Below are 11,851 nucleotides of genomic sequence, written 5' to 3'. Positions count from 1 at the left end.
CACACTCTCACCCAGATTATTCCCACCCAAATCATTCTGACCCATGGCACACTCTCACCCCAGATTATTTCGACCCAAATCATTCTGACCCAAGTTGGGTCAACCCAAACCCACCCAGTGGTCCAGTTTGACACCACTCTTTTCACGAAAAGGATGTCGGTAGCTCATGCATGATGCAACTATGCAGGTTTAAGTCTCAACCTAGAAAGCTCCGATCAAACTAGTTTCTCCACAATTTGTCAACTTCACAAAATCTTGTCACAATTTCCACTATTCTACTCGAATGTTTTTATAGTGCTTATAAGAACACCTAAAATTAGATGTTTCCTCATAGTTATTGTACATGGTCATATTTGTATATTTTACATATAGCTCATTTGAGCAAAATATATGACATAACAATTTGCCATTCTGCTACATTGAGATAGATCTCGCTCTATCTGATCAAATGCATGTTAATCATAAAACTGTTCATTTATATCTTGCAGAGACAACTTATTAGAACTAATCTGAATTTATTAGAACTAATCTGAATTTATTAGAACTAATCTGAATTTATTAGAATTAATTAACCTGAATTTATGAGAACTAATATGAATTTATTAGAACTTACTGAAACTTAATTTTACAACCTTCTGTAACTTATTGAAATATATTTGAACATATTTTTCCTATACTTAAAATTAAAAGAAGTGAACACACCCTTAAGCGAAGTGGTGCGAAAACAGGTTATCGAACAGCTTTGGGGTTCACCCACGCCGAACCAGGTCAGACCCGGACATGTCAAGATTATGTTTGCCAGTGTCCAGCCTCGAGATCGGTTAGTTTTTTTTCATCTGGATCAGTCACATTTGAATCACCAAATTGTCAGACACCGGACAAGCCCGGGCCCTCCTATTTACAAGTTGATCCATATCCGGGTTTGATCACCCATGCACATCTTTTAGCCGAATTTTCTCACGATGTATTTGGGGTTCATATGCGCTTAGGTCGAATCAAGTTTGCTCGGGTTGAATCGACATCACTTATGACCTTAGTTCGACCATTGCGAAGCATCAGGTCCATTTCCTATTGAGTGTTAATTCGGCTTCAGTTAAACTCCGCATTGGTCATTTAATATGCATGTTGTTAACCTCTTTCTCAACTAATTGTATCACTTATCAAATAGTTTCAAGATCAGTTATTATACATTGACTACTACATAGATTTTAATATTGTAATGGACTTTGTAAATGAATCATATTATTAAAAGTATTAAGATCGACATATACTACCTCCGTAGTTTTTTAGTTGCATCATTTATCCTTTTGGCACTATTCATAAACCAACTTTGTTAGTTATCTCGCACCATTATATAAGAAAAAACATGGTCAAGTTGGGTCTTGTTAGATTCGTCTCAATGTGAGGATTCCAAATATTAAATTTTTATATTTTTATTATACCCAATAAGAGATATTAATGTCTAAAAAGGATCTCGACAAATGTGAAAAGCAAATATTGCAACTAAAAGAATACAAAGGTAGTATATACATATGTGTGTGTGCGAGACATATATAGATGATAACGAAAAACTAAAAACTATTTACCATGACGTTTAGTGTATTCTCTCAGTCAAATGCATAACGTTTAGTGTATTATCTTAGTTCACTGCGTAAATATACACTCTAATATATAAATGAGTAGAACGATTATTGATATAATTATAACCAACGAAGATTTAGATAGGTTCTACCATTATAACCCACGACAATAATATTCTAAATCCTAATTACTAACTATATTTTCTAAACAAAAAACATCTAATTGAATTGTACAAGTTGTCATTATTAGATAAGATCAATGAATCCTATTTGGTCAAATACCTAGCGACAAACTCCTATGTTCCTTTTATTACGGTATTTCTGAACAAGTTCCTGAATAACAACATGCAAGTCGGACGGGAAGAGGTGTTTCATGATGACAATATAACAGATTGTCACTATCAACTCAACGAAGTTCATATAAGTTATATCGTTATGCTATCATAGTTGTATATGTAAAACTATAAGAAGTCTAGCTTAAGAAGTATAATCGTAGAGCTGTAGAGCTAGAGGAGACATTGAATCTAATTATTTTAGTAACGTAGTTTATTATAACATACAGGGAGGCTTGCTAAATTACTATATTTTTTTGCATATTAACAAAATCATTAATATTAACCGTGGGATACAAGCCATAAAACAAACTGACCCGTTAGATCATCTCCTAACCAATCACCTTTTCCCTCGCCTCTTTCCTCCAAACTCATATTTCCCAACCAAAAACCTACTAAACTCATGTTGCTCCCTCCTTCCATCCTCCATTCCTCCTTGCCAGCTGCCTCAATCGGGATTCGGCAACCACCGCGTAGGCCCATCGCTAGCAAAACACATTGCCATCATCATCTAATCTATAAACACCGGTTAGCCGTCTCCACTTCCCAAAACTTCAGATCCTCGCAGCTGCCGTCTCCAGATCCTCTTAAACCAACCCCCACCAACTCCAAATTCGCCTTCTTCGACACCTCTGACGATGTCCAAGACAAGGTATCTAGATGTATATTCATTTGTTATCTTCATCTCTTTTTTCACAATGCGCTCTTCAATTTTCTCTCATTTCCCAACTTCTTTGTGTTTTTCTTTGCTTTTCAATACCCATTTCATTTGCTAGAGCTACCGGTAGTTTTGGATTATTTTGGAAGTGGTTAACAACATGGATGGATCAATTAAGGATTCTGGGTGACACAGGCCCCACCAAAAAAAATTAAATATCTGTTTTTATTAACGTCAACCAGATTTTATAATAGAATAAATACAATTTCTCGCGCCAAAAGTTCATACAATCCAACTTGTTCCAGTGGTGAAAGCTCTACCAACTCACGCAATGCAGCTCTTTTATATCACGGGTTCGACTCTAACTTTTCTTTTTCTTCTTCTTCTTTTACCAACTTTTCTTTTCTGCCTTGGATCTTTTTAGCTCTAACTTAAACCAATCTTTTTTTGTCATTTTGTACCTATTGTCATATTAAGTATGACTAAGATTTTTTAAAACAAATACTTAATAATAATTTTAATATGTAAAGTCTTGTATTGTGATCATTTGTCTTATTTGCTTGATTTACTTAAGACCCCCAAATCCAAAATCCTAGATCCGCCCCTGATTAGCAAGTTTTGTTCTTGATTTGTTGTTTAACTTAATTGTAAGTCATGTTTCATGATTTTAACTTAATTGATGTGTTTTTTAGATCACAAATTCGTGGTGCTCAAAATGACGATGCTAGAGACTTAGGCTATGTTTAGTTCACCTGAAATTTTCTGATCTGATCTGATGTGAACTTATTTTTTCTGATCTGATCTGATCTGAACTTATTTTTTCTGATCTGATCTAAATTGATCTGATTTACAAGATCTTATCTTTTATAAAATATATTATTACTATTATATTATTACTTTGTAATTCATTATTATGCAATACATTATAAAATCTTCTTTATAGTATTACTATTATTATCCTTTTATTTCTATTACAACTTTTACACAACTTTTATTAATAATAATAATAATAATATTATTATTATTATTATAAGAACAACAATAATAATTATAATCATAATAATTATTATTATTACTAAATAATTATATAACTCAAGTCATTAATTTATAAGAGCACTTATACAATGTTTCACACTTTCCCTTAAAAAAAATGTTTCACACTTGAGAAGTCGGCAGACTCAACTCTTTTTTTTAATAAAATAAAATAAGATATACAAACAACTATGACTTGCGCATAAAAGAAATAAATAGCGTGCAACTTCAAATAGCTAGAGAGATTTGGAATTCGGTAGGAAGAGGTGTACAAAATCTAAATTTATAATTTGTATCTCACACTTAGCTTATTTTGAAATGTAATCCGAACTTATTAGTTTCATTGTCATGGATTTGAGCTATCATATTATATATATTTCTTATTTTTGCGTCAATCTTATGTTCTTAACACGTGGCTTTTAATTTTCTATTATTTAATAACAACAAAATAACTTAATATAATGATAACAATGACATTTATAATGGTAACAACAAAATTAATTATAATTACCAATATTAATAATTAATAAGTACAACAACAATAATAATAATCCTTTTGAACAAATGTACTAGCTAGTAAATAATAATAATCCCTTCGTATTTTTTTATCTTTCTCACTTAGAATCTTGACACAGAGATAATCTTTTAGATTTTTCTCAATATATAAGAAAAAATATAGTCATGTGGGGTCTTGTTTGATTCGTCTCAATGAGTATTTTATTAATATTCAATTAGTATAATTTTTACTAATATGTAATGAAAGATATTTAATAGTAATAATGAGTTTTTAAATATAAGCATGATCTGATCTGAACTGAACTGATCTGATCTGGTATGATCTGATCTGATCTGAACTTATTTTTTCTGATTTGATCTGATCTGAACTTATTTTTTCTGATCTGATCTGATTAGATCTGAAATAAGCAAAAATAAGGTGAACTGAACATAGCCTTACTAGGTTGATGAAGATTTGTTGTTTTTAACTTAATTGTAGAAGTAGCCGACGATTTGCTTGACAAGATGGTGTTGTTATTGTTGGAGGTGTTGTACTCGTGCATATTTTTTGTAATTCCATTGCTATTTCCTATGCACTTTTTTTTGTTTTTGTTGTTTCTGTGCATTTTTTTTTTGTTATTTTCCTGTAATTTTGATTTTGATTTCATATTTAATTAGTTAATTTAAGTAATACTAGTCGTATATGCACGCGATGTGTGCGTCGACATATATTTTTTTAATTTAAAATTATTTTGATAGCGATTTAAATTATTGAGTTTTTTTTGTAGATGTTATTATCTTTTTGAACCAAAGCTGATCGATTTTTACTTGTTAGAAAATTTTGGTGAGATTTAATAATACTTTGTCATCGGCTTTAGTATAGTCCTTTAACGAATGTAAATGTTAATAAATCATGCGTATTGTTGGAACTTTCTAAATACGAAGTATTATGTTGTCATGATATATCACTAACTTTTTTTAAATTGAAGATTTTAATTAATTTCGTGAATTGATTGTGTTAATCTAGTCAAGTTATTAATGGTGATTGCATATTCCATTTTTGACTTATTGCATATGGCAAGTTACATTAATTCTCATTTTTAAATTTAATATAAAAACATATTTTAATTTATTAGAAGGTATTCTAGTCATTTCAAATGAGGACACCACACCTCCTCCCTTGGCTTATATAATAAAGATTTGCTTGTTAATTTATGTAAGATTTTTGATCAATTCAAGTACTTATACGAAACTCACTTGCCTCTCTTTCATAATATATCAATTGTTATTAAATTAATTTTTTATTAATTTTTTTTTTTTTTTTTTGATATAAAGAGAAGAAAAACTTAGGCAAAACCTCTAATCCGAAGGCCAACCTAAAACATCCTTACGGATGAGGAGAGAAAAATCCATATCATAAGGAGGGAAACTAAAACACAAAGAGGAAACCGCATGACCCCGATGAGCCATGAAATCTGCCGCTCGATTAGCCTCGCGAAAACAATGCTGCACTGACACCGAATTGAACTTCAAGAGATCCAAACCTACATCACAAATAATATTGTCAATTACCCAAGGAGTATGCCCAATCTTATTAACCGCATTAACGACTGCAAGGTTATCTGCCTCAATCACGACATTGGAAAGATTTAAGGAATGGGCACCCTGAACGGCTTCAAGCAACCCCCAAGCTTCCGCTTGAAGGATGGAAGTGCAAGGCCCTAACGAATTAGAACCAGCCAAATTACTTCACCCATAGAATCACGGATCACAAAACCCAAAGAGGCCTGACCAGAACTAAGCTTAGAGCCATCAAAATTGAGCTTAAACACACCATTAGGCGGAGGGGACCAGCAGCAACCCGGGCCCCCGAGGACCACCCCAAACCCCCCCCCCCCACACTCGCCTTGTGCTTGGACTTACAGCCAGCAGAAACAAACTCAGCAATAGCAAAACTGGCTCTTCGCGAGGAAACACTCTCCTCATTGAAGATAGTCTTATTGCGAAAAAACCAGATAAACCACCAGGCAGTGGCAAACATGGCCACCTCCTTTCTTGAAGAACAACTGTTAAGCGCAGCAAGATTCTCCATAAAAGAACTAGACGACAAACCATTTCCCAAGCCAGGGAGACACGGCCAACCCATTGAGGCATGCAGATTAAGGAAAACATCAATAGTGAAAGGACATAAAAAAAACAAGTGAGTGGCAGATTCATACTGACTCGTACAAAGAACACACTGCTGGGGAAGGAAAACATGACTTTTTTCAAGCCTATCCTTCGTAGGAAGACCATCATTGCAGGCCTTCCACATAAAATTTTTAATTTTAGGGGCCACATCTAGAACCCAAATCCAACGGAAATCTACTGACTCTGGTGGAGAAGGAAGAAGCCCCTGAGCAAGCAAAGCACCAGACTTAACCGAATCCTCACCATCCGGTGACAGGCCCCAAATTAATTTATCTGGCTGATCTGACCTCGGAATAAAAAGAGAACAAATAGCTTTCACAACATCTGCAGGAACCAGATCCTGTAACAAAAGCAAATTCCATTGACGATTTGGCAACAAACAGGCACAAACTTTAAAATTAGAGGGATAATGAGAACGATGAACAATAGTTTTCAGTGCAAACAAAAAAACCCAGTTGTCATGCCAAAAGCTAATGTGAGAGCCAGCCCCCAACTGCCACCGAAGACCTTTCTCAAACGTCTCCCAAAACGTCATCAACTGCCTCCATTGCCAAGATGCAACAACAGAAGGTTTATGATCGAAAATAGATTTATTTTTAAAATACTTATTTTTGACCAGCTTGACCCACATACTATTGTTGTTCTTAACAATTTTCCACAACAGCTTCATTTGTAAGGCCACATTATTAGTCTCAGCTTTACGGAAGCCAATCCCTCCATAGTCTTTAGGACGACAAACTCTATCCAACCCAATCAAATTGGGCGATTTGTTTGCTGCCTCTTTATTCCAAAAGAAATTTCTATAGATCTTGTCCAAACTAGACAACGTAGAGTTAGGAAGTAAAAAACTCTGCATTTGGAAATTAGCTTTAGTGGCTAAATTAGCCTGAATCAGGACCGACCTACCAGCTTGGGAAAGCGAATTAGCCTTCCATTTAGAAAGTTGAGAGTTAGCCCTGCTGACAACTGAGGAAAAAGTGTCTTTAGTCACCCTATCCTGGATTATAGGACACCCCAGATAGCTTCCAAGATCCTGTGACTCCTCCATTTGCAAGATGTTTGCAAAAATTTTCTTAGCATCCTCAGATACATTAGAGGAGACTTGGAAAGCAGATTTAGCAAAATTAACCATCTGACCAGACATCACACAGTACTTATCCAAGATTTCTTTAATTCGAAGGCAGCTCTGATCAGTGGTCGAAGCAAACAACATGGTATCATCAACAAAGGTAAGAAACGGAATGCGAATTCCCGATCTACCAACCGAGACTCCAATCAATTTATCCGCCTGGCTACTAGCTGCCGCCATTTGTCTAGCAAGGAGTTCAGCACATAAAATAAACAGGTACGGCGATAATGGGTCACCTTGCCTAATCCCCCTAGAAGGCAAGAATCTCTCTCCAGGGATACCATTCGTCAAAATGGAGAAAGAAACTGACTCAATGCAACTCTTAATCCAAGAAATCCACTGAGGGGCAAAGCATAGCTTTTCCAAAGTTACTAGCACATACTTCCATTCTAATCGATCATAAGCCTTCTCCATATCCAGTTTAATAGCTATCCAACCCCCCACCCCTGACTTACGCTTGAAGGAATGAAACACTTCATGAGCTATCAAAATGTTATCTTGAATTAATCGTTCCGGCACAAACGCCCCTTGCAAAGGGTGAATAATGCGGCCCAAGACTACCTTCAACCTATTAGTAATAACTTTGGAGATAACTTTATGAATTGTCGAACAAAGACTAATGGGCCTGAAGTGATTAGTTGTGGAGGGGTTATCAATTTTAGGGATCAGCGCAATAAAAGTATGATTTATTTCCTTAAGAAGCTTGCCTGAGTGGAAAAAAGCTTGCACAGCACGAATAACAGAATTGCCAACTAGGGTCCAATACTTTTGGAAAAAAAAAGGGGGAAAACCATCCGGACCCGGAGATTTATCCGGAGCCAGATCAAAAACCGCCACTTTAATTTCGTCCCCAAGGACGGGAGCACACAATAACCTATTATCATCATCCGAAATGACTGCATCAAGAAGTTCAAAATCGACATCAACATTGAACGTAGTATCAGAATTTTGCGTAAAACGTTTTCCAAACTCCGACGTTAATTCTTCAAGGATCAAAGTGGGGTTAGTAATACGGGTCCCACCACATGAATCCAGTTTCTTAATTAGATTTCGATTCCTACGAATAGAGGCATGTGCATGAAAAAATTTTGAGTTAGTATCCCCTTTAAGTTTATAGTTAATTTTGCTACGTTGTTGCCAATAAGCAGCATTAAACTGAAACAACTTTTCGCGTTTTAGCAAAAAACGTTGTTGCTGTTGCAATAATGTACAATCATCTTCACGAGTTAGGAGTAAATCTTGAACATACTGCAGCTTCTTATCAACTACACGCAATTGACGGAAAATGTTACCAAAGGATTTTTGGTTCCACTCTTTCGATTTTTTCTTTAACAATTTACATTTCTGAACTAAACAAAACATTCGGGAACCATTAAACTGTTGACACCACGTTTTTTTAACTAATGTGTCATAGTCCTTACGAAGACACCACATTTTTTCGAACTTGAATGGAGGAACTTTAACCGAAGTCAAAGGTAAAAAATCCAACGATAACATACAATGATCTGATGAAGTAAATATATGGTGATTTACACGTGCAGCCGGAAAACATGAGAGCCAATCAACACTAGCTACACCCTTATCAAGTCTTTCAAAAACATTGTTAGGACCCGACACTTTTTTCCGCCACGTAAACGGAGGGCCCGAAAAAGGAATCTCAGATGTGGCAGTTTTGGATAAAAAATTATTCATCATATCACTTCTTGAAGAAACATAGGCCACACCCCCTTGCTTATCATGAGCATTACTCAATTCAATAAAATCACCTAAAACAATAAAAGGCAATGTCTGCAAATTTAGATAGGAAGAAAGTTCCTCCCAAAATTGAGCTTTGTGGCTTTGTTGAGCTGGTGCATAAATAAAGACAACTAAAAAAGGCACGTTAATTCTAAGATAATTAATATAACATACCATAAAACGCGAAGATTTATATATTACAGCAAGATTGAAACGATTTATATTACACTCTCGTCAAAAAACCCATAAACCACCTGAAAATCCCAAGGGAGGGACATAATCAGCATGATCAAACCCGCACTTGCGCACGCAAGCTGGGGAGGGAGGGGCTTGGACCTTAACTTCACAAAGCATCAAGATTTTAATCTTGTTGCTTTTACAAAAATCATTACATTCTGATATTACATTTTTTCTACCAACCCCTCTGATATTCCAAAACCCGATCGACATTATTCAAATTTAGCAAAAAAGATCCTACTAGACATTGACTGATAAAAGCTACAAGATACAAAAAGAGCATTCTTCCATAGAAAACACATATCTTAAACCCTTTTCCTCTTCAGGGCGGAGGACACATCATCATCCACCCCATCATCCATACCACGCTTGGCAGAGCTAGTCTGAGAATTTTCCGCACCAAGAGATAAATCCTCAAATCCCTCACCCAGTTGATGCTCCAGCAGGGGAGCAGACATATCAAAAGCATTACCAAAATCCTCACTCAGAGGAGAGCCATCAGCAGAGGATAAGGGAATGTACTTACTAGCATCAATAAGAGCAGAAGAGACATACACACGAGTGGGGGCAGGGTGAGCCACCGGGGGGAACTGCTCACCAGCTTCTACTATCTTCTCAGACCCAAGCTCAATGCCAGGTGGAGAAATAGGGGGAATAAGGACCAAAGCCTCATCATCAGAGGTATCATCAGGGCCTGGGCCAGCAGCAAAAAGAACTTTACCTTTACCTTTTCCAGCAATAGAGACATTCTTGGGAGCATGAATAGCAAAAACTTTATCAGGCAACTGCTCAACATCAGAAATAAAAATCCCTTTAGAAGGAATTTTAACAGACAACCCAGCATACTTCAATGGCCTTTTCTTTAAAGGAAGAGATTGAGGCTTATTTCTAGCAATGTGTTTAGATTGCACATGCACCACATTAGCCTGCTCGGCTGTGGAAGCATGGTTTTCTTGACCAACGGCTTTCGCAAGAGCATTATATAACGTTTTTTGTTTGGGACTTTTTATTAGCTGAACAGTGACCTCCTTCTTAGGAGAGGTAAGAAGGGGACAAGCTTCAATGACATGCAAAGATTCACCACAAAATGAACAACCAACAGAGAAATCCTCATACCAGACAATGTAACCATTAACAAGAGAACCTTCACGACTAACCTCAGCAAATTCCAATAGTGGAGCTTGAATTTTAACACGAATACAAGCCCTAGCAAACCTAATCTTGTTCCTAAGTAAGGAACGTTGATCAAGCTTGATAAGAGCACCTATATCATTCGCACTCAATAAATTAGCAATAGAATCAAAATTCATTAGCTCAGCAGGAAGACGAGGAATCCTAACCCACAAATCCACCCATTTGACCTCTTCCAAATAGGGATCAAAGGCTGGTTTCCATGGATACAACACAAGCAAATATCCCTGAACGTGCCATGGCCGTTCAGACCACACTAAAGACAAGTCTTGAGGATTAGCAAAACGAAATAGAATCCAATGATTCCCCATATCCAAATAGTCTACCTCACCTTTAATGAACTTCCAGTCAGCCTTAGTTTTGGCTGTAATTGTGCGAATATCCAGAGGGACAGAGAGCATTTTACCAATCAAACACATCTTAGAAAGCTCAGAAATATCTTGCTTCACCTGAGGAAGGCTATCAAGAATGATAGTCTCAGGAAAACAAGGACCATAAGGAGGGTCAGCAGACCCTAAACCAACATCATTCTCAAGCTACGAAGAAGTAATAAATAAGGAGGGGGGACACTCAGAACTGACTGGAACAGAGGGAAGCACAAAAGTGGATGATGAACTAGCACCATCCCCAGAACTAGGATGAGGATTTACTATTAATGCTTCCTTAAAATTGGGAGAAGAATCCATCTTAATGACTACCAAACTTACGAAATCAGAAACCTCAAACACATAAGCAGAATAAAAAGAGGGAATGTACTACAATAAATTACCTGAGCCTCCCTTTTATAGAGAGGGAAAAAATTACCTGGTCTGAGCATTGAGACTTCATCACTGAACTTTTCCATCACAATTAATGCAGCAGAGGAATGAATAAGCCTACTCACCAAAGTAAGGGGGGGCTAACAATTCACAATTATCACCTATAAACCTGCAACTCAGCCGCAAATCACCATAATTAAACACGCCACACCAATTAGCGAAATCACGCAACCCTAAAAATCTAGCACTCGCATTTAATGCTCTACAGGAAACCCCAACGAACCATCGCTCTCGCTTGTACTTGAACTGCAGCAAATAAAATCCCTTCCTCCAATTGAAAGATTTCTGGGAAACTTTAGCCAAATTTTCCGCCTTCCAACAACTCTTTACTGAAAAATGAGGAGCTTTTAGAAAGAAATGGGGCAAACTACCAACTGACGGATCGATTCGCAAAAGATAACAATGATGCGAAGAAACCCTAAAAATTGGGGAAACCAACTGAAATAGCGAAA

General features: G+C 36.4%; 1 long non-coding RNA gene across 1 annotated transcript; it reads left to right on the top strand.

The window, feature by feature from the left end:
* The first annotated feature begins 2,093 nt into the window (after positions 1-2,093).
* On the top strand, positions 2,094-4,788 carry LOC130591264 (uncharacterized). Its single transcript, XR_008969042.1, has 2 exons — positions 2,094-2,564; positions 4,597-4,788. It is a non-coding gene; the product is annotated as an uncharacterized LOC130591264 (long non-coding RNA).
* Positions 4,789-11,851: the final 7,063 nt, after the last annotated feature.

This window comes from Beta vulgaris, chromosome 4 (genome assembly GCF_026745355.1).
Source record: "Beta vulgaris subsp. vulgaris cultivar EL10 chromosome 4, EL10.2, whole genome shotgun sequence".
NCBI classification, from domain to species: domain Eukaryota; kingdom Viridiplantae; phylum Streptophyta; class Magnoliopsida; order Caryophyllales; family Amaranthaceae; genus Beta; species Beta vulgaris.
Note: the sequence above shows the minus strand (reverse complement) of the source record. Positions and strands in the feature narration are given on the sequence as shown.